Raw genomic sequence first — 24,550 nt, 5'->3', positions numbered from 1 at the left:
ATTCACACAAATGGGAATGTCTCCAGAGGTTTTATGCTTGTGTGTCAGGCAGTAAGTGCAGTATCATTTCTGGAGATACAGTAGAAATTATTGTGTTTATTTAACTAGGAATGTTGTCTTTAATTTGCCCACAAAGCTAAAAACCAAATATAAGTATTTGCTTAAAATTGTAATTATGACAACTGTTATTCAATAGTGTATAATTGGGCTTACACTTAATAAATTACATCCCTAGGAGGAACCAGAAATGGAGCTTATTGTTTCCTGACAGCAGAATGTGTAAAATGGTAAGTTAATTTTAAAGCAGCATCTGTATAAGAAATAGTGCTGGATGAATAATTAAACAACTAAAATTCAAGAATATTCTGATGAATTTTAAAGTGAATTTATTTCCACTGTGTTCACACATCTTTATTGTGTGCTTTCCAAATATTCTAGCAAAGGGAATTTGCAGACAGGAATGTTGTTGAAGCAATGCGTTTAAATAACTATTACAGAATATTCCCGTGAAAGCAAAATTTGTATTTATAATCCTGAGCATTCATACTAGAAATCTGGTTCTCATATTTATGTTCATCGAATCACAGAACTGAAATATCTATGACCTGTGTGTCCAATCAAAATAATTTAGAAAAATTAATATTTAAAAAAATAAAATTGTTTGGATAACTTGTGAAAAAGGCAACATTCATTGATGTGGGAACGGAATGTGAGAAGCTGAGTTGTTTAGATTTGAGGACGGGCTAATTAGGCTGTGAGCTGTGCCTGAGATGTTGGCCTTGGGCTGGCTCTTATCTGCAAGTGGGCAGTAAACAGGATAATAAATTAGAAAGTTGTACAGAATGACAATTACCCTATGAAGTAATAGCTGTGCTTGTGTGTATTTTATTAACCAATTAGCAATTGCTTGATGGCCTGGCTTTAATTGTATATAAGAGCATGCTGGAAAGAAATAAATGACTTTGCTCCCAATCACATTGATTGATGGGCTCGGTCCATGCCCGCCTGAGAGGCACCGCGACGCAACAAATGGTGACCCCGACGTGATTCGAATCGAATGATGATAGTGTCGGAGGCCTAGAGTCGGTGGCCTGTTCCAGGCGGAGGAGCTGCGGCGGGGAGTGCTGGAGAAGCCCCCGGGCGTCCGAAAAGAGGGGCGCACCTGAGCCCTGAGGAGAGCGGCTATAAGCCGAGGCGGAGAAGGGCGGCTATAAGTCGCAGAGGAAAGTGGCGGCTATAAGTCGCGGAGGAGAAAGGCGGCTATAAGTCGCGGAGAAAAGCGGCGGCTATAAGTCGCGGAGGAGAAGGGCGGCTATAAGCCGCGGAGGAAAGCGGCGGCTATAAGTCGCGGAGGAAGGGCAGAGCAGCTAACATGGGAACCGCTGCATCAGCGGAAGAAAAGATAACACAGAAGCCTTTATTGCACATTATGAAGCGGCAGGGAGAAAAGCTCCCCTCTGATACGTTATCCCGCCTGCTGCGGTGGGGACAGAGAAGGGAACTTTCTGTTAAGCCGAGTACAATTTTTAATGGAACTGTGTGGGAGCGGCTAGGCTCCAAGCTTTGGAAGTCGGTGGCTCAGGGCGATGAGGAAGCCTTTTCCCTGAGTCCAGTATGGAATAAGACAAAGAAGATAGTAAAAACTCTCGCGGCCGAGGCAGGAGTGCAGGTGGCCCTTTCTAAGCTTTTCCCCCCAACGCCCGAAATGCCTTCTGTGTTGCCAGTTGGAGCCAGGGAGTTTTTCGGTGGCGAGGACACGGTGATACCTTTGGCTTCCGACCTGGATAATGTTGCCCCTGTTATGGTTCCATTACCCTCCAATGTGGCCCTCGGCCCCGATATAACTAATCCTGCTACGGTCCCGCTACCCCCCAATACGCCCGAGCCTGTGAAAACAGCTTTGCCGTATGCACCCCCTCCCAAGCCATGCCATGTCCATGGGACCTGGGGGTGTCACGAATGCGGGGAAACAAAGGAGGCTCGGGTGAGACACGTGCCATCACAGGTATATCCCAATTTGACTACGCTTACTCAGTTTACCCAGTCTAATGCCTTTTATAAGAAAATGGAGCGCCGGGGTCAACAGCTGCAGGCCATTAATAACAAGTTAGATCAAATGCAAGGTCTTCCAGCATCATTGTGGAAAGAGGGGGAGCTGGAGAGGCTCCTGACCGCCCTTCAGGCACTCGACGAGGAGGGGCTCCGCTGGAAGCGAGCCCTGGATGAGAAAACTTTGGAGTGCATGGCGCAGGCAGAGGCTCGTGCCGTGGCCCCGGAGGTCGTTCGGACCTACAAGCAAGTAAGTTGTTTTGGCAGGAGCCTGGAGAAGGCGTCCTACGCTGGCTGGTCTAAGCCTGGGACAGTGCCGGGAAAACCGTTATGCTTCTCCGGTATGAGCAGCAACAGCTGGGTGTTTTGACACAGGCTGCACAGATTAAAAGAAGCCAAGCAGGGAAGGAGAGAGAACAGAATGATTTAACCCAGGAAAGCTCATTCTTTTCTCGCCCCAGTCAAGGACACACGCCGTTTAGCTAAGACTTGGTGGACAGCCAAGGAAAAGCCGGGGCTTGACTGGGCCCAAAAAAGCTAATGAGAGCTGCAAAACCCTGCCAGGCACTACGGAATGTGTTAGCTGTCTCCTTTCACAGGTATGGAAGAGCTGCCCAAAGATCCTAGCAGCCCTGCCATTTTGCAACCAGGAGACTGACTGCTTGGACCCATGATTTTTACTGCAAAAAGACCCCTTTACATCAGGAGGATTCTACTACTGATGATTGGTTTATTTTTTTTTATTTAGCTTCATTGTGCTTCTAAACAGCAGGAAAAAAGGACAAGGTGATGTGCTGACTAACCTCTCCCTTGTCCGCTGCAGCCCCCATTGTGTTATTGGATTTCTTTTTAAAAGAAGCAAAACCAACTCCAAGAAGCAAAACCACTACAGAATAATGTTTTGGTAATTTTCCCCGTAGAAGCTGAACCACAACGGTGGTGGAAAAGAAGAAAAAACGCTCACATTATTGACATTGCCAAAGTCCAGAAATTCCTGACTAAAAGGACATTGAGAACTGACCCTGGTGAAGAAACGAAGAATTGTACACAGGCGGAAGAAATTTGGGACTCCTGCTGAAAAATGTGGTATTGATTGGATTTTGGGGTTTATTCTACAGGCTGCGTCCTGTGTTGTGGAATTTTTTTTTTTAGCATGTATTGCCCTCCCTAATTGGATTGTAAATGGTATTACCCCCTCCCATTACTAACCCCGATTTTCTAGAGCTTAATTGTTTTTGTTTTTAAAGTTTGAGAAAACTCAGCCAAAAGGTTTGTTGAGTATTCTCAAAGGGGGGGAGTTTATGGTGTTATTAGGCATAAATCTAGGTAATTTGGGAGAATGGCTTTGAATTTATGTGACCCAAAGTACCTTTATGTAAAGTGCTTTTGTTAGTCTTATTAGACTTTTTGTAAATTTTGTGTTATGTGCTGATTATTGGTAGCTGTAAGATTGCTTGCAGTAGAGACTAGAAGGGTGGGGGCTAGTTAAGAAGTACACCCTCCTAGCTAAATTGATAGTGGAATAAGTTGGTGTTCATGTAAGGAACGGTTTAGCAAGAGGAAAAAAGGATCGGGCCCAGGCGGGTAGGCAACAGACAGAGAATCTGAAGAGGAAAAAAGGATCGGGCCCAGACGGCCAGGCTACAGACAAAAGCTTGGGAATTTCAAATATTCAGGGGGATACTTGGAATGGTGATTTAAGTTGAGAAAGGTTGTTGTTGGAGTACAAGCGAGTAATTTAAGGCAGAGTAAAAAGTTAATTTTGTGGTTGCTAAAGGGAATAATAGCTGAATTTTGTAAAAATGCTAAGAGAAAAGTTTTTGGTGTTTTGAAATGTTTGTAAATAAATTTAGGCAAAGAAATTAGTTTGCAATTGTTTGGTTATAAACAATTTTGTTGTATTAGCTGAAGAATGTATATAGTGCTATGTAATTGAAGTTGTATTAGGCTTAAGGGCATATAAGTGGTGATGTTTTTATTTTTTTATTTTTAGTGTTTAAAAGCAGAAGTTATAAGTAAGAAATTTTAGCTGTGTATACCTTTGAATTTAGAAGCAAGTCAAGATGCAGTTGTATTACTGTAAATGATTTAATTGCTGAAGTAATTCCCCTGTTCTGCCTGAAATTAATAAGGGTATTTGTGTATTTTAAGTAATGATTGATTGCCCAGTAGGGGTATATTTGTTTTTGTTTTTTAGATATTTAAGAGAATTGATGTTAGCTGTATAGTATTTAATGTACCATGCAGTTATTATTAGAGTTTAAATTTATGTTTTGTGTTTTATGTTTTGTTTTGTGGTGTTTGTTTTTCTGGCTAGAATTATTGTTGTGTTGTTAAGATTTTTATGTGGTTTATGTTGTGTTTTCTCTAGGACCCCCCCTCCCTCAGTGTCAGCTTGATCACCTGACACATGAGGGATGGATTGGTAATAGAAATTTGTCACAGGTTGGTGTACAATAGAGAATGGGGGAACCCTGCCGAATTTTTACCATTTATTTGTTTTATTTTTGTTAATTTATGTTTGTTTTGTCTGATGTTGTTGGTGTTGTATGTTATGAATTGCATGGTTATAGATGAGCCCTATAGATTAAGGAAGTACTATTTGGTTTTGTTTTTGTTTTGTTTATTGGTTATTGTTATTAATTTTTTTTGCTTTGCTTTGCATGCCCTTTTTTTGTGTGTTTTGGAATAGAGGGGGAGATGTGGATGTGGGGTTGCATTTTCCCTATCCTCCTTTGGTGGAAAGTTACAGTAGTGTGGTCACAAGAACAGAGGGATGCTGTGTATTTTTGCTGTTTGCCTTTTGTATTTTTGCTATTTGTGTGGCCACCGTTGCTGTTGTGTGGCACGCACATTGGCAGAACCCTCCTGGCCCCTTGGGCCACTTGCGTTACCTGGAGGAGGGAAGTAATAGGTAAAAGTAGGGCACTGCGGAAGATATTGTTACGGTTTAGTTAGGCAGTTGGTGTTTTTATTTGCCTTTTAGCTTTGGTTTGTGTAGATTGTAGTATTGATATTATGAGTTGGGAATGTTTTGCTAATGCCTTCACCCTTTTTCCTTCTTTTGATTTTGAAAAGAGGGGGGAGATGTGGGAACGGAATGTGAGAAGCTGAGTTGTTTAGACTTTGAGGACGGGCTAATTAGGCTGTGAGCTGTGCCTGAGATGTTGGCCTTGGGCTGGCTCTTATCTGCAAGTGGGCAGTAAACAGGATAATAAATTAGAAAGTTGTACAGAATGACAATTACCCTATGAAGTAATAGCTGTGCTTGTGTGTATTTTATTAACCAATTAGCAATTGCTTGATGGCCTGGCTTTAATTGTATATAAGAGCATGCTGGAAAGAAATAAATGACTTTGCTCCCAATCACATTGATTGATGGGCTCGGTCCATGCCCGCCTGAGAGGCACCGCGACGCAACACATTGAACGAATTATTAATTATTATCTGCCCAGCTCTAATAATCAGGTCTTTCTTAAACAGCAGTTGTAGAGTACTCGGGGAGACAGGGTGATAGTTGGAGAGACAAGTGGGGTCACGGGAAGGGTTTTTTATCATGGGGGCAGGGCCGGCTCCAGGCACCAGCCGAGCAAGCTCGTGCTTGGGGTGGCAGATTCTAGGGAGTGGCTTCTGCCCAATATTAGGCCGGCACGACCGCTTTTTTTTTTTTTTTCCTGCTGCTCTGGCCGCCCTGTAAGGGGTGCAGGAGGGGAGCACCCTGCAGCAAACTTGGCAGGGCAGCCAGCGTCCTTCTCTCCCAGCCGACCGGAGCAGCACGGAGCCCTCCCGGCAGGCAGTGAGGCGGTTGGGGCCGCGGGAAGAGAGCCCCGCTGAAGCCCTAGCTGCCCCCCTTCTCTCTCCCCGCCCCCACCACTAGACCAGGCGCGCACTCTCCAGCACAGGGAGTCCCCCTGCACACTGGCTCCGGCCGCCCTGTAGGGTTTTTTTGTTTTGTTTTTCCCCTGCTTTGCCAGCCGCGCCATTCCCGCCCCTCCCCCGCTTTGCCGCTCCGTGTTTTTGTTTTGGTCCCCCCACACACTTTGCCGCGCCGTGCCCCTCCCCCCGCTTTGCCGCTCCAGCCGCACCACAGGTTTTTTTTTCCACCTGCTTTGCTGCTCCAGCCGTGCCTTTTTTTTGTTTTTTTGGTCCCCCTGCCCCGCTTTACTGCTCTGGCTGTGCTGCAGGTTCCCCCCTCACACCCCCACTTTGCCGTTCCAGCCGTGCCGTTTTTTTGTTCCCCCCACCCCACTTTGCCACTCTGGCTGCGCCATGTTTTTTGTTTCCCCCCCCCCGCTTTGCCGCTCCGGCGGCCCCCCCCGCCCCCCCCTTTTTTTTTTTGCTTGGGGTGGCAAAAAACCCCGAGCCGGCCCTGCATGGGGGCAAATAAATCACACATATGTTGCCAAAGAAATAGACCAGAGTTTGAGGGTGGGGGAACATGAGGAATGGAAGGGCATTAGGGACAAGGTAGATCAGAAGATAGGATGGGATGGTCGATGGTGTCACTGAGGCAGATGGTGGGTAAAAGGAGAGCAGGCCAAATCCCTGTCTTTTGTCACCCTGTCCAGTCTGGCTTCCTCACCACTGAAGCTTCCATCTTAGTTTTTATTAACCGCACCCTAGCCAGAGTTCAGGTTCTGTACTCGGTCCTCTCCCTCCTCAACCTCTCCACTGCCTTTAACACCTTTGCCTACTCTCCTCCTCTTGAAACCTCGTCTTCCCTCAACTTTCAGGAGTCTGTTCTCTCCTGCTTCTCCTCCTACCTCTCTCGTCAGCATTTCATGTGCTGCATCCTCCCACCCCCCTCCATCTTTCACTGGCACCCCACAGGGCTCCTTCCTTGGCCCCTCCTTTTCTCCACCTACACCTTGACACTGGGCAATTTCATTCAAAATGTGGCTTTGACGGTCAAATTTATGCTGAAGACTCAGATTATTGTAAGGTCATCCAACACTATGGTGTCCCAGTGCCTTCCACAAGACATCTCCCCTCCATCAGGAAAGAGCATGGGTATCACTGGGGTTATTTTTAAAGAACATGTGTAATGTGATGGTGCTGGTGAGAGCTGGTTCTTGTGGGAAAACTCAGTCAGAGATGTAGGGTTTGTATTTAGTTTTGAGGCAATGTGGGTGGGTGGGTGCAGGGGGTTCATTCTTATTTCATTGAGCAGTGAGTTCCACCTTGTGACCCCACACCTGGGACAACTGAATCTCCTGCAGAGACAAGCCTTTCCTTCCTTGTCAACTGATTGGTTTTTCTTGTGGAACAAAGCCACCAGGCCAATTCACTGTCTTGGAGGGACTGTAGCTTTCTCTCTCTATCTCAGATCTAGGGCCAGCACCATGCAGTGCTTTGAAAAGAGTCAGTACAACCTTATTTAACTTGACTCGGGCCATTAGGGAGCCAGGGCAGGCAGCACCGTTTTGGGGAGATGTGTTCCTGGTAACCTAGCCACCCCTCTCCACTGAATCGAACACAAGTTACCATTTAGCCCTTTATGGCTTAGCCTTGCCCTGTCTGTTACTGTAGCACATTATCAAGATGTCAACCTCCGCTTCTACTCTGCCGACCAAGCCAGTTTTCATTACTCATTAGTCCATAATATTTTCATGCTTTCTCCCTTGCCATCCCCTATGCCTGGGAGGAACACATCATAACTCCACTAAGGAGTAAGGAATGGTGTCCCTAGCCTCTGTTTGTCAGAGGGTGGAGATGGGTGGCAGGAGTGAGATCACTTGATCATTACCTGTTAGGTTCACTCCCTCTGGGGCACCTGGCATTGGCCACTGTCAGCAGACAGGATACTGAGCTGGATGGACCTTTGGTCTGACTCAGTATGGCCATTCTTATGTTCTTATTACTTCTTTGCAATAGCCTTTTTCAAATCCCTCCTTAAAACTTACCTCTGCTGTGAATCCTGCAAAAAGGGGCGGCTCCAGGCACCAGCACTCCAAGCACGTGCCTGGGGCGGCAAGCCACTGGGGGCACTCTGCCGGTCGCTGCGAGGGTGGCAGGCAGGCTGCCTTCGGTGGCTTGCCTGCGGAGGGTCCGCTGGTCCCGTGGCTTCGGTGGACCTCCCACAGGCATGCCTGCGGAGGGTCCACCGAAGCTGCGGGTCCGGAGGGTCCGCCGAAGCTGCGGGACCAGCGGACCCTCCGTGCTTGGGGCGGCAAAATGTCTAGAGCCTCCCCTGCCTGCAAAACACTTGACAATGGCCGGGCAGCTGGTGCACATGACTCCTGCTTACTAACTTCTGCCCATTAGACTAAACTTGATCATTTACTAGTTAGTGTAACACATGGTGGTGAGTTTGTGAGGTGGGAGCTGGTACTGACCAATCTCAATTCATTCTGGGGCCACCAACATCCTATTAGCGGGGAATGGTGTTTAATCCCTAGCACTAGGCTGTTGGGTTTCAGGATTGTTAGGCTGGGTTCTCTTCCTTGCTCTGGGAGGAATCTAAGATCTGCTGGTTAGAGACAGCAGAGCCATTGCAACAACCCTCCTGCTTGGGTTGTCTTCAGTTAGAAAATGTTCAACAAACATTCCTTAATACCTCTGGAGAGAGGAAGAGAGAGAGAGCTCTCATCTCAGAATAGCAAATAACCCCATGGGTAGTGTTTTTCTCTCTGTTGGAGCTATTCCACTTTGTGCAGATCCTTAAATATTCATTGGGCCAGAGAGAGCGAGACTGATTCTGTAACTGGGTAGTTAGGACACTGATCTGAAATGTGAGAGACCAGGGTCAGATCTGTTCCCTGCCTGATTTGGCCAGCCCTGATCTGCAGGGAGTGGTCCTGGGCTCTCAACCTCAAAAGAGGAGCATCTGTCACTTGATTTATAGGACCACTCCCATGAGTACAGGGGCTATTAGAGATCCATGAACTGCTTGCTGTACGATCTAGTCACTAGACAGGAATAAAGAGACACACTGTCTGAATGTGGATTACACAGAGATATTTTGGCTCTTTTTACCTTGTAGGCAGGGTGGCAAAATGGATGAGGCTTAAATCCATGCTATTAGAGGCCTGGGTTCTATCCTCGGCTCTGTTGATGTGAACTTGCCAATTGCTCTGTTATCTCGGCTGTAAAATGGGTTGGGGATAGTTATACCTCCCCTAAAGCAGGGTTTTGAGGCCTATGTTAATAAGGGATGAAAAAAGCAGAGAAATATCAAGAGCAGTCAAGAAAACAACTGGGATTAGAACTCACAGCCCTTTAGCTGGTACTTCAATGCACCATCTGCTAAGCCACTGGGTAGAATGACTAGATATCTCCATTTTATTGAGACAGTCCTGATTTTTGGAGCTTTTTCTTACATAGGGAGCCAGGGCAGGCAGCACCTGCTGTCCCAATTTTTTACACTTGCTATCTGGTCACTCTACCACTGGGTATTGTGGCATCTTCGCTCACCCAGAAAAAACAAAAAAACTCCACACTCCCATTGCACTAGTTATGTGGAAACATGTGACAGTTTTGCAAGATGTGCAAGATGTGGTACGTTGGTTTAGGATTGCTTTTGGAGACCTGCCAAGCAGTTGTTAATACCGACAAGCCTGGGAGGCGGGAGAAATGAAGCGGTCATGGCATGCTCAGGGAGGAGGCAGGGCAGGGGTAAGCTGGGGCGGGGAGTTCCCCCTGCGTGCTGCCCCCCCCTTACTTGCTGCAGGCAGCCCTCCCCGCACCCCCCTGCCCCAGCTCCCTCCGCCTAAATGTTGGCGGCAACCGGGGTGTCCAAAGATCCGGCTGCTGCGGTCGCTGCCGAAGAAATTGGTGCCCCCCAAATCCTAGCACCCTAGGCAACTGCCTAGGTCGCCTAAATGGTTGCAGCGGCCCTGGATAACTGTATCAGTAGCTTACAGTAACAGTAGAATTGTTCTCAGGTGGGTCATTCAGCCAATTAGTAGTTATCAAGACATAGGAAAAACAACATTTGATCTGTTAAAGAAACTACAGATTTTTCAGCTCAGACAATACTTACTGATGTAGCCACTTTTGTCGTCTTGGGAGTTCTTCCTCGTGGTCTTCTAAGCTAAATGTACAGTCACACATACAAAGTGACTCCAGACTACGACAATGCTTTACACAGAATGAAAGAGCCCGTTGATCCATCTGGGTAAATTTATTTTGATTTAATTTCAGTTCAGTGAAGTGATCCAATGCATTAACTGCAAAATCTTCTTCATACATCTCATACACACAGTGAAACAACTCAAGCTGATAACTTTGATAAATCCCCTCATGAACACAGGGCAAGGTTAAATCTGTTTGTTGGTTTGCTTGAACCCACTTCAGTAAATCTGCCTTAATTTTAGGTGAAAGTTTACACCCAAATTTTTCCTGCAGGTCCTTCATTCTTTCTTCATTTAAGAACCCAAACAGGAATCGCACTGTTAACATTAAATAATTTTTAGAATTTCCATAGTTTTCTAACAACGTTTTCACATCTTTCTTGGGAATCCCTGAATCTGTTGTTTCACCTTCCTCCAGGACATATAACAAAGCTGCAAAAAACTCTTGAAAACTTAAGTGAATGAAGCTGTAGAGACATTTGCAGTCAGTTTCTTTTTGAAAAATATTCTCATTCAAAAAGAGGGGGAGAGAGTTCTCTTGATCTAAGCCAAACTTCTTGATTTCTTCTTCCTCAAACAGTATCTTTTGTTTCCAGATTCCATCAGCAGCCAAAGAGCAAAGTCCCTTCAGATTTCCATGTAAGTGTTGCTTTGTATTGTTGCTGAGAGGCTTGACTAAACAGGAAAGGTAGAGCATATACACTCCAGTGACTGTTTTTGAAGTTTGTGTGAGATTCTCACCTTTTTCAAGCTGTTGTTTCAGAACTGTGCAGATGATCCAACATACGAAGGGGACAAAGCACATGGTGAAAAGAATTTCATTTGCTTTCACAAATCGTAAAGCTTGTCTTGCTTGGTTTTCATTTCCAAAGAACTTGTGGAAATATTCCTCCCTCTCAGCTTTGGAAAACCCCAGGATCTCTGCATAACGTGAACACTCCAAACATTGCCCGAGTTTCTCCAGAGCAGCTGGTCTTGTAGTGATCATCAGGTAGGACTCAGGAAGAACTGTTCTCCTAAATAAACTGCTCAGGAGGATTTCCATTGGCTTTTTCTCCCAGGGATCAGTGCACAGATTATCTTTAGGCTGATCAAAGGAAAATCTCAGTTCATCAAACCCGTCTATTATGAACAGGAGTTTTTCTGGATTCACCAGAATGTGGTTAACTGGTGCATTTGTATTAAGCCAACTTTTAAAAATCATGTCAGCCACACTTCCCTGCTCATTAAGAAGGTTCATTTCCCTGCAGTTTATGTAGAAAACATAATCAAACTTTTTCTTATAGAGTTCCCCAGCTGCCCAATCGTACATGATCTTTCTTGCAGTCATTGTTTTCCCAATCCCAGCAGCTCCCAGCAGCACAACGACTTGTGGTGTTTGTCCATCTTTATCAGGTTTATAGAGAGTGGCCAGTGTAACTGCAGAACTAGCTCGTTCAGTCATGATTTCTGCATGTCTCCATCCCATGGCCATTATTTCATGTTCTCTCTCCTTTGCCTGACGAGGTCTGTCTACAATAGTGAGGTTTGTGTATCTTCTGTTTAGAATTATATTGTCACCAAAACGACTGTTCATGTCTTTTATTAGCTTGTATTTCTTTTTAATATCTTCTTTATACTTCTTATTGTAACCTGTATCAGCAACATGAAACATTAGAAATATTGAACTGAAAGTTCAGAAAACAGACAGACTAATCTCAGACTAATGTCTTAAAATAGTTCTACTGGAACAACAATAATGGTTCTTCACATTTATAATGAAACCTTCTTCAAAAAGGATCCTGAAATCATTTAAATATGGGTGAGATCCTGCAGCCCTTATTCAAACATGGTCGCCTCAATGAAATTATTCATTTAAGTAAAGATTGTAGGCATCACCTCATCCCCTGGTGAAACCTAGCTACTGTCTACACAACAAGGTAGGTAACAAGTGGAGGAGAATATTATATGCAGTTGAAACAATACTGGGAATGTAGGTGGAAAAAATGTAACTTCATAAACTAGAATTTGTCAGGACACATGGGTTTACAAGAGAGAGCGTCACGGGATCTTTAATTACCACAATTGAGTACTTCCAGTTACCTGCCTCACTTAAGAGATGGTGCCCCTACACAGGGGCGGCTCTTGACATTTCGCCGCCCCAAGCAGGGCGGCATGCCGCGGGAGGCGCTCTGCCGGTTGCTGGTCCCATGGCTCTGGTGGACCTCCTGCAGGCATGCCTGTGGAAGGTGTGCTGGCCGCCGCGTGGGACCAGCGGACCCTCCACAGGCACGCCTGCGGGAGGTCCACCGGAGCTGCCTGCCGCCTTCCCAGTGACCAGCAGAGCGCCCCCCGCAGCATGCCGCCCCAAGCATGCGCTTGGCGTGCTGGGGTCTGGAGCCACCCCTGCCCCTACAGCAGAGTGTCCTCCAGCATGAGGCTAGTACATTCACTCAGTACTGACCCAGAGGGACATTTTGCACACATCTGTATTGGAAGTTGCCCAAGGTAACAAAAGTCCCACTCCGCCCATTATAGAAAATTGTTTGTAAAACAACTGATACAAACTGGATCATTTACTCTAGAAAAGCAGTACTGAGGGGTCTGCAAGGCTCCTGATAAAGTCATAGGTTGGCATGACAATGAGCCTAGAGATTCTAGAAATAGGAAAAATGTTTATAATTGAAATCACCAAGTATTTTGATTGGTTCATTGTAATGGCATGAGGCTGCTGCCCCATTTTGTACACAGTTTGTCTGCGGGTCGCTAAATGGAACAGAAGAACACATGAAATGGAAGGAGCGAACTTTCCCATCATGGCTGGGATTCCCATCACCTCCTGGGATCCACCATGACACAAAGAGTGGAAAGACAGACAAATTGCTTAGGATGAAAACAAAAGGATTGCACAGAGATGTAGGGACAAAATCAGAAAGGCTAAGGGACAAAATGAGTTACACCTAGTGAAGGACATAGAAAACAATAAAAGGCTCTATAAATACAACAGGAGCAAGAGAAGGACAAAGAAAAGCACAGGTCCACTGCTTAGCAGGGAAGGAGATCTAATAATGGATGATACCTAGAAGGCTGAGGTGTTTAATGCCTATTTTGCTTCAGTGTTCACTAAATATGTTAATTGTGACCAGATGCTAAGACAATTCTTATTAATAACAAAAGGGAAAACCCAAAAGTCAGAATAGGGAGAGAGCAGGGTAAAGACTACTTAGATAAGTTAGATGCACTCATGTCAGCAGGGCCTGAAAATTCAACTTACGATACTTAAGGAACTAGATGAGGCCATCTCTGAATCACTCTCTCTGAGAACTCATAGAGGATGGATGAGGTCCCAGTGGGCTGGAGAAGGGCAAATATCTTTTTTATGATGGAACAAAGACAACCTAGGGAATTAAAGACCAAGCAGCCTAAGATGGAAAGATACTGGAACAAATTATTAAACACTCAATATGTCAGCACTTAGAGCATAATAGGGTAAAAAGTAATAGCCAATGTGAATTTTTCAAGAACAAATCATGCCAAACCAACCTAATTTCCTTCTTTAACAGGATTATTAGCCTACAGGATTGAGGGAGCCATAAATATCACTTGTCTTGATTTTAATAAGGCTTGAGACACAGTCCCACAAGACATTCTTATAAGCAAACTAGGGAAATGTGGTCAATTGAATTACTATAAGGTGAGTGCACAGTAGATTGAAAAAAAAAAGTATTCAAAGAGCAGTTATCAATAGATTGCTGTCAAAATGGCAGGGCATTCTAATGGGGTTTCAACGATGGATCTCGGTCTAGTACTATTCAGTATTTTCATTAATAACTTTGATGAGTGGAGAATATACTTATACAATTTGTGGATGACACCAAGCTGGGAGGGGTTACAAGCACTTTGTAGGACAGGTTTAGAATTCAAAAGGACCTTTATAAATTGGAAAACTTGTAAGAAATCAACAACATGAACTTCAATAAAGAGAAGTGCAAAGTACTACACTTACGAAGGAAAAATCAAATGCACAAATACAAAATGCGGAATAACTAGCTAGGCAGTCGTATTGCTGAAAAGATCTAGGGGTTATACTGTATCACAAATTGAACATGAGTCAACCATGTGATGCTGTTGTGAAAAAGGCTAATATTCTGGGGTGTATTAACAGGATTGTCATATGTAAGACACAGGAGGCAATTGTCCTGCTCTACTCAGCACTGGTGAGGCCTCAGCAGGAGTCCTGTGTCCAATTCTGGGTGCCATGCTTTAAGACAGATGTGGAAACACTGGCGAGTGCCCAGAGGACCAACAAAAAGGATAAAAAGTTTAGAAAATCTGACCTATGAGGAAAGGTTAAAAAACCTGGATATGCTTAGTCCTGAGAAAAGATGATGAAGAGGGCCTGATAACAGTGTTAAAATATGTTAAGGACTGTTATAAAGAGGATGGTGATCAATTGTTCTCCATGTCCACTGAAGGTAGGACAAGAAGTAATGGGCGTAATCTACAGCAAGGGAGATTTAGGTTAGATATTAGGGAAAACTTTCTAACTATTCTTATAGGTGAGCTCTGGAATAGGCTTCCCAGGAAGGTGGTGGAGTCTCTATCATTGGAGGGTTTTATGAAGACAAACACCGGTCAGGGACGGGGTAGGTTTACTTGGTCTTGGCTCAGTGCAGGGGAGTGGACAAGATAACCACTCAAGATCCCTTCCAGTTCTACATTTCTGTTATTCTATGACAATGTTGGGCCTTCATCATCTTGATTCTGAAAGACTTTCTGACCAGCCTGAGGGAACCAAATGGCGAAATCCTGGACACTACCCAGGATGTGAGCCTGAGGCTTCTGATGTCACCCCGCATGCCCTCCCCCCACACACACCATGTCATTTGCCTTCCCCGCCATGTTTCTTTTTTCTTTTTCTATCTAAGGAAAGTCTGGCTCAGCTGGCCAAGACGACTCCATCTGTCCCAGCACTGCTGTTGGCCTGACCACAGAGTCAGATAAAAGTCACGCCTTAGTCTGACATTGGTAAAAGTTTGCTGGGTCTCAGGGTGGCAGATCAACACACCTGCTGCACCGGTAACTCAACAGCAGGGAAGCTGCACGGGAACGTCAGCATCAGAGACCAGCAGCATTTTCTCTTTGCTATTCGTCTCTCCCCTTTGTGAAAGGAAACAGGATTGGATCTCAGCGGCATCACCACCACAAAGGCATTTCCTGGGGATTGACGTTGGCTGCTGCACATTAAAACCTAGGGAATGATCCTCACCTGCAGGGCCATTGCCACAGTCACCATCAACATCTTTACAGTGCTGCCTTTGGTAGCGTTACTGCAGTTTCACGGTGTTCCCTTTTCTGGAGAATTGCCAGGGAACCCTGTGCTAATGGTGTCACCTGGAAAGGCACTTCCTGGGTAGCCATCACATACCTTTTGCCGACAACTCTGATGGGTTTTGACTCTGGTGAAACTCTGAAAGGGAAATTACATTTAAATAACAGTGAAAGAATGTAGAGTGTAGTTCAATGCAAGTGCATTTCTATTCTGTATGGAGGCAACAAGTGACTGATAATCCAATTGCATCCTCTGTTAATGAAGTAATCACCAAGGAGAGCACTGCTACCAGCCATCAGTGTATGAAGTTCAGTTTGGGGAATACTGTTTCTCGGACCTCCCCCTGCCTGGTTCCACTGATGACTAGTCTGCACTTTACATGATGAGCTGGCCACGTGGTCAGAGAAACACAGAACAACTGGCACTGGGACAAACAGTCAATTCAGGAGCGTTTGTGGGGAGAGGGAATCCCTCACAAACACTCATGTTCCAACACAGATTAGGTGAAACAACTAAAGGGTCCATGCAAAGGAGAATTCTGCCCTCGGTCAGGGATGGGCTAGGTGGCCCAGGAGAGCCTTTAAAATGTAGGGATCTAAAACAGACACTGAGGGCAGCCCGAGGGAATTTGTTCATTTGGGATAACTACCACTTGGGGCCTCCCCCCCAACACCCCCTAGCTTTTCACTAGGTTCAGTTATTGATAGAATGTAGGATGCTGACTGGATTAAAAGCCGCACAGGTAACCAGACTAGTTTGCTTAATATTGCCACTCCTTTTGCCAAGCATCTGTGACTAATTTAGGGGAACAAAGAACCCTTTCCCCACCCCTCAATAATTATTATTTTATTACTGAGTTTTGGTAGGATCTAGAGCCCCAATCGGGGGCCCATTGTACTAGGTCCTGTGCACACACATAACATGACTGTCCCGGCCTGACAGAGCTCACAGTCTAAACCAAGTAACTGCCCCCTGCATTGCGCTCTGGAGGCTTCTAAACTTTCCCCCTGGGGGACTGCCCAGGGCAGTGAATTCCAAAGGCCTCTAGGGAGAGCCCCACTGCCAGCCCCAGAGCTTCCATCCCAGGGACCCCAGGCAGAACCAGCCCAGCTGGGCTCCACTGGCACCGTAGGATGCAGGGAAGTGGAACAGGAATGACTGTAACAGGGTTGAGTTTAGCTCCATCACTGAGCACATGGAATCTAACACTGCTCCACTACAGACTGGCTCCCCACTGGCACTGGCTCTTACACTCTTGTGGGACACTGCAAAGCAGCCTGGAGCCTCTGGAACTGCAGCTCTGCAGCTTTGCTGGTTCCTTGGCTGTTTGTACTGCACTGAATTTGTTTCTTGCATTAAAAGATAGCCTTGGAGATAATAAAGATCCTGCCTGGAACCCCAGGAATGTCTCATGTTGTCCACCAGCTGTTTGGGGATAACATACTCTGCTGTGACCAGTTACCAGTTACAGATCCTCAGTTCTCTGTCCCAGCTCTGGCACAGGTTAGAGCAGCCTGGGGGCTGGTCTTACTTGCACTAGCTGCTAATGGTCACCAAGGAATGATCCCCCAGCTAGGGATGCATCCCAGTAACTCCTTCTCTTCACCTCTCTCTGCCCATGGCACTCCCTCTGCACCGCTCTGTTGGCTCTACACCCACTGGGGACTCCCCCACATTGGGGATTTTCTCAGAGGGAGTGTTACAGGCTGTCTCTGCTCCCTTTGTGCCAGCTGAGTGGTGAAAAGGGAGTGGAGTAGGTGAGAGAATCTGGGCCACTGTGGGCATCTCTGCTCTGAGTCCCCCTGGCTTCCTGCTGGGATTTGAAATTTGTCATTCCTGCCATCAGCCTGTTTCTCCTTCTGCTCCTGCCACTGCTGCCCTGGGGGAGACTCCCAGGTTTTACAGTAACTTTATGTCTCTTACCTTTCTCTCTTTCCTCTCTGAGTTTTGCAGCAGAATCTCGGAGGTTGATCTGAGTGAAAACCTCTATGGTTACATCTACTGCAGCGTCTCCACTATAGAATTCCATCAGGAGGTTCTTCATATCTATCCTGTCGGCATTCTCCAGCCGACCTCGGGGGATGTTACCTTTCCCCTCAAAGTCAGAATGTGATAGTTTGTCTTTAAATCTTTTCAAGTCTTCCTGAGAAAGGTTGTCGAGAGCTCGTAAGAGCAGGTCACTGACTTTGCTGCTTTGGTTTCCCATCACTGGGCATCAAGATAGAAGCTAAAATGCAATGTAAAGTCTTCATGTTAATCATTAATTGGGTATAACAATAATTATTCCCATGTAGAGGAAAGAAGTAATCTAGTGGTGGGAGAAGATCACTGGGGCTCATAACTCCTCAGTGTTTCTCTCTCACAAATGATTCTTTGTGCCTGTTTCCACATCTGTAAAATGGAGATAATCCTACTGATCTAACTCACAGGGTTGTTGTGCAGCTTAGACAATGTTTGTAAAGCCAGATGAGTAATAGGAAGATAGGAGCTATGGTAATAGTATTTATCATCCAACTGGGTTTGAAAATAGAGGTGGGACACCCTAATTTAATTAACATTTCAAAAATATAAACCCAGAAAATACAGTCCTGGAATATCAGGCCCTGCGTCCTGAGATCCAGCATTAGCTTGTGAGGAGCCTCCTGGGTATTTTGGATATCAGAGCAAGGCGAGGTGGAGCAGTGGTAATTTCTGACATATAGTGCATCTACACAGCAACTGTGGGGTGTCGGTCCCAGTTTGGACAGACAGATAGATGTGAGCTTCAGCTCTACTTGAGCTAGGGCCTAAAAATAGCAGTGTGGTGGGGGCAACACAGGTTAGATGCCCATGTCAAATCCTGCCTGACCCCCTGGATACATACCCGGGTGGCAAGCTCAAGCCACCGCCCATGCTGCTTCTTTGAGGCGGGAGCACAAACACAGCCCATGCAAATGTCTTCCTGCACTGGGAATTACACCTCTCACTTGCTGTGTAAACTTACCCACAGGCCCTATTCTGACAGGTCTCACCACCCACATGTACAAACTACAACTAGTTCAGATTAAAGTTGGCTCATCCCAAGAGAAAATGCAGAAAGTGATCGACTTACTGTTGGTCAGAACGCTCTCACCAACATCATCTGATGGCTCTTGTTTGATCTGTTTCTCTCCATCTTCTTTGTGTTCAAAAGAGACATCCAAAACAACCCTAGGAAGAGGAAGAGGAAACAGGAAACTGTTTGCTCGAAGTTTATTGTTCAATACAAAGAAACTAAAACATTACTAGCTAAAACTGAACTTCAGCACTTTCTGAATTTCTCTACGAACCCTCATACCACAGCAAGTACGATTTAAAGCCTTCTTAGTCCATGTATCTATATTGTTTTGGTTTTTATTCCTTTTATTCCTTTGGCTTCAGCAACTTGTTTCTCTGAATAGTGAGGTCATGAACTCCATAATCATGTTCACCACTTCTCCCTTCCCACACACTCCATGTTGGGAGAAAATATTGTAGCAGCTTTATCAAAGCAGTGCAGCAGCTTTAACCAGGACAAGCCACACCCATGCCCCAAGCAGCGCGGGCGCTGCGCCGCCCCCCTCCCCCCCGCGGGTCCCCTCTTCTCTTCCCTGGCCACACCTAAATAGCATGCAACAGACAGAATGGGGATTGGACTTTGTATCATCTTGATACATAAATAGCAGTGATATCAGCTGGAGTTGGGGCTTATATCCTGTCATAAATATAAAGGTAAAGGTAACCACCTTTATGTATGCAGTAACATAAAATCCCTCCTGGCCAGAGGTACAGAATCACTTACCTGTAAGGGGTTAATCAGTTCCATTAACCTAGCTGGCACCTAACCAAAAAAAACAATGGGGAAAAATACTTTCAAATCTAGGGGCGGGGAGGGAAGGTTTTGTTTGTGCTCTCTTTGTGTTGTTCTCTCTTGGGACAAAGAAAGAGACCAAGCAGATAACCCAGCTCCTAAAAAACCCTAAAATAATACATCTAAAATTAAAAAAAAGGTAAGTAATTGCAAGAATATCCATTCGATTATCTTTTGTTTTAGCTTGTAAATTTTCCCTATGCTAAGAGGTAATTTTATTCCTGTTTCGTAACAAAGTTAGAGGGAAATTCTCTATGTTTTAAATCTTTTTATTTACCCTGTAAAGTTATCTTCCATCCTGATTTTGCAGGTGTGATTCTTTTACTTTTTTTTTAAATAAAATTCTTCTTTTACAAACCTGATTGATTTTCAGTGTCCTAAAAAACAGGGATTTGGTCTGTGCTCACTTTGTTAACCTATTGGTTGGTATATTATTCTCAAGCTTCCCCAGGAAAGGGGGTGAAGGGACTTGGCAGGATATTTTGGGGGGATAGGGCTCCAAGTGGCCCCTCCCTAAATGTTTGTATAAATCACTTGGTGGTGGCAGTAATACCATCCAAGGACAACGAAAGGAATTTGTGCCTTGGGGAAGTTTTTAACCTAAACTGTAGAATATAAATTTAGGGGGTCTTTCTTGCAGGTCCCCACATCTGTTCCCGAGTTCAGTGTGGGGAGGGAACCCTAACACATCCTATTCATGGGTGAGGGGAAGAATCCCTATCTTTAATATTAAAAAAATCATGAGAACAGAACTTTGGACAAAAATGAAGTCAGCAAAATTGGATCTCCATGGACCACAATAATCATAAGCTTCAAAAGTGAGCTTGGAAAGTTTTACAAGTCACTCATACAGTTACTCAGAAGGAAATAGCTGCTTGTTAAACAGAGGAAGTGAGGACACATTTCTGATACGTCCCTGTGAGATTCTTAATCTCTGCCGTCTTTCTGGGGCAATTCTCTCTGAGATCAAATAAGCAGCAACTCTAAGCTTCCATGCTGGCTCGCACCCCACCACCTGCCACCATTTGGGGCTTTGTTACCTCATTTTAAGAATTTCTTGTACTTTTGTTTTTGTCTGCAGCTGCCAGCAGCCCTTGTCCCAACTGAGAAGTGGAAACAAGAAGTTTGCTGTTCATTTCAGCAGAGAAATAAGAACTATGGGAACCAGAATCCATTGGTCCTGCTCCTCTTAGGATGGAAGCAGAGAGAGGGGTTTCTGCCTGGGGTCAGATCTCAGCTGGTATGTCAGCTTAGTACTACTGCCAAGGGATGGCCCATATACGGGTCCCTAAATACACAGCTTTACAGGGGGCTGGATTTGCTTGTATCAGCCCTGCACGTAAAGTGAACATAATAACCGCTGCCCTAGAGACACTCCTATGTTGAGGCTAGCGATGTAGGTGCTATGGCCACTCTCTCTGGTGGTTGGTCCCCTACTGCATCCATTAGTCTCTGCTCACAACTCCAACCCACGCAGACTCCCTCAGACTCCCTGTCAAGGTTCCTTCCCCACTCTGAACTTTAGGGTACAGATGCCTCACCTTTTTGTCACGCTTTGGGTTGAAAACAAATGTTGAAATATTTGTAATTTCCTTGTTAGATGGGAAATCTGACTTTTGATCAGCTATGCTATTGAATGACTTTGATCACTGAAGAATCCTGTGGCACCTTATAGACTAACAGACGTTTTGCAGCATGAGCTTTCGTGGGTGAATACCCACTTCTTCGGATGCAAGACTTGCATGAGAAAGCTCATGCTGCAAAACGTCTGTTAGTCTATAAGGTGCCACAGGATTCTTTGTTGCTTTTACAGATCCAGACTAACACGGCTACCCCTCTGATCTTTGATCACTGAGTTCTTTACTTTCAAAACACTTTGGATCTGACTCTTAAATGAGGACTCAATCCCTGTGAGTGCAGTATTCACTTTCAAAAAACATAGAAACCAGCATGAAAGGCCTTTTCTTCTTTTACTTTAGACTGTAACTACAGTGACTTTTACTTTAAATGGTCACCAAAGACTCCACTTTGATCCCTGACAAATTTAACAAAACAACTTTTAACTAGATTATTTTTCTTTTAACTTTCTTCAGGTTTTTTTTAAACATGTCACTGGGTTTTAAAACTTGTTTTTATTATAATAATATGTAGCCCCTCCTCCATTTTCTCTCCTAGGCACTTGCTATCGCAAATATTTGGGGTATTTTTTCTCCACTCCTTGCATGCATCAGGTTCTGGGTTCTTTTTCTATTTTGGCTCCTGGTGTTGCCACTCAAAGAGACTCTGCACTATGCCCAGTGCACAGGGTGACTATCCTTTGATAAAGCCATGATAATACTTCAAACAGGAAAGAAGCATAAAGCCTAGTATACAGGGGAGAATAGAGTAAATAAAATAAACCTCAGCAAATGAATGACACACCAAAAATAACACTATAACAGAAAGGTGAACTGTATTGGTCACAGGAAAATAGGATCGGGGCAGGAAGGGTTTAAGATTATCTAATAATTAAGAAACATTATTAACCCATTTTCCTGCATCCTAATGCTCACAAACTCCTCTAACCCCATCTCCCACCTGGCACCTTCCCAAGGTGGATGGTGCTGCTGAGGTCGCGTATCCTGAGATGGAGTGTTGCAGCACTGTGGTGGTGGCTGACTAAAACAAAAGTCACCTTTTAATTCATGCCTTGATAGGGCAGGCTCTTCTCCTGACTCCATCCGGTTCATTAGAATCCCTTGGGATCTCGGATGGCTCTCGGTAACCTGTGCTGGGTAAGATCTCTCTCTCTCTCTCTGGATTCTGGTCACTGCGATGCTGGAGACGCCATATCCCTGAAGCCACAGTCTAAGAATAATGCAAACTCCTTTTGCAGGGAGCAGGAATTTAGCAGAGGCTCAGACATACCTGGTGAGCAGAAAAAGGCTGCTGAAATCTGCCACCTTTAAGAAAAACAGTTTTTTCCCCTGAGATTGTATCTCGGGAACAACTGGTCAAATATCTAAAAGTTTGGAACATGTACAAAATCGCAGGCGCTCATGAGGCTCACTAACTTTCAAGGTAATCTGACTAACCCTGTGGATTTTAGAAGAGTTGATTTTTAAACAGAAACCTGGTCTAAACCTTAACTATAGCATCACCCTGCAATAAGAGACCAGAAAGACAAAGGATGGGGCAAGGAAATATAATTATTTTTTCAGATGGAAAATTGAGACCCATAAAGATAGAGTGACTTGCCCAAAGTCACATGGGGGAGTCTGTGGTAGAGGCAGGACTTTAATTACAAGAGCCTCCTTTCTCCTGAAGAGAGCTTTGCTCATTCTCTTGTGTTTTTTGGTCTCAGAAATGTGCTTTTTGGATTGGACACAACCTCTCTTTTCTATGTTTATGGTTTTTAAACAATAACAAACTTAACAATCAGCATTTAAAAATTAGGGCCAGTGCTACTTATGAATTTTCTGACCACGATACACGTGATTTGTTGAAGTGTGTCAGAAAAATTCAAAAAGCTCTGTCTTGACCAGGCCGGATCCAAACAAACATCTGAAAGCTGTGAAGAGGCAAAACAAAATCCAGGTAGGGTTGTCTGGAGGAGGAGGGTGAAGGGTGGCCATCTCCTAAACATTTTTGAAATGTCAGGTGCCATTCCTAGTATATCTGAAAGTCTTCAGACATTTTAAAGGCAAAATTCTATGCAATTAGAATAATAAGAGCATTCATGGTGTTCTTCTGGAGTTCTGCACTAAGAAAACTTTCTAGTGTCTCAAATTACATGTTAATATAGAAGTGCATCAAAACCACAAGACCCTAAATAGATACAATTCTTTGCCAATAGATGCGTACCCAGCTATATTCTAAAACCCAGCATCAACTTGAGTTGATGGGGAAGGGCACAAGCAGCTCCAGGATTAACTTTGCATTCAGATTTAAAGTTAAATCTGGACTGAAAACCCTTCATTTTACACATCATTTTGTTAGGAAGAAAAATCAGGTTATTCTTGCCTCTGATCTCAGTAAAGACTCTCATGCCCTCTGCCAATCTCAGCCAGGCCTCTGAGACCCCCTGTTACACCAGAGAATCATGTTGTAATACATGACAATGTTGCCATCTTGTGGTTTTATCACAAATCTCTTGATATTTGATGTTTTTCTGAAAGTCCTAGTGCCCAGAGTCATGTAACTAAGGGTATGTCTACACTACCAGATTAGTTCGATTTAACTTAATTCGAATTTGTGGAATCGACCTTACAAAGTCAAATTTGTGTGTCCACACTAAGGACACTAATTCGACTTTGTGAGTTCACACTAACGGGGCAAGCGTCGACATTGGAAGCGGTGCACTGTGGGAAGCTATCCCACAGTTCCCGCAGTCCCCACTGCCCATTTGAATTCTGGGATTTCCCCACAATGCATGCTGGGGGGAAAAAATGTGTCGAGGGTGGTCTTGGGTAACAGTCATCATTCAACGTGCTTTCGGACATCTCAAGGGGAGATGGAGGAGCTTACTGACTCGCTCGGATCTCAGCGAAAGCAATATCCCCATTGTTATTGCAGCTTGCTGTGTGCTCCACAATCTCTGTGAGAGCAAGGGGGAGACCTTTATGGCGGGATGGGAGGTTGAGGCAAATCGCCTGGCTGCTGATTATGCTCAGCCAGACAGCCGTGCAATTAGAAGAGCCCAGCGGGAAGCGCTGTGCATCCAGGAGGCTTTGAAAGCTAGGTTCCTCAGGGAGCAGGGTAACCTGTGACTGTTCAGTTTCTTTACAGAGAAGCTGAACCTGCCCCTGCTTCAGTTACTGTTGACTTTCTTCTGCGGTTACATACCCCGTTCACCACGTTTCCCGCCTTCCAACACATGTTTAAAAATAAAGTTAATGGAACATTGTTAATTAACAACGTTTTCTTTATTAATGAATTCGCGTTAAAGGGTTGAAACAGGGACGCAGACTGTGGTGGGTAGGGTGTGCAGTGATGTTAACACCGCTTCTACACTCGAGGAATGATAGGCTCCTGCTCCTAGAGCGGTCTGCAGTGCCGGACTGGTTGTTTCAACGGAGCCTGCCATCCCTCCTTTTCGGGACTCTGTGTGCGGGGGCTATGTGACCTTGTGGCAGGGGAGGACGGTTACAGATTCCCCTGCTGCGTGGCTCTGTGGTCCAGGACAAGGACCCATGCATAAGTTCTGTAACCGCCCTCCTATGCCACAAAGTCACGTACCCCCCACCCAGACAGAACATGGAAAACACCTCC

At 45.0% G+C, this 24,550-nt stretch overlaps 1 pseudogene; it reads right to left on the bottom strand.

Moving 5' to 3' along the window:
• Nucleotides 1-18,594, bottom strand: part of LOC120403839 — a 48,633-nt pseudogene extending 30,039 nt beyond the window's left edge.
• Nucleotides 18,595-24,550: the final 5,956 nt, after the last annotated feature.

The sequence above is a fragment of the Mauremys reevesii genome, linkage group 4, assembly GCF_016161935.1.
Source record: "Mauremys reevesii isolate NIE-2019 linkage group 4, ASM1616193v1, whole genome shotgun sequence".
NCBI classification, from domain to species: Eukaryota; Metazoa; Chordata; order Testudines; family Geoemydidae; genus Mauremys; species Mauremys reevesii.
The sequence above is the reverse complement of the archived record's forward strand: the minus strand, read 5'-3'. Positions and strand labels throughout refer to the sequence as shown.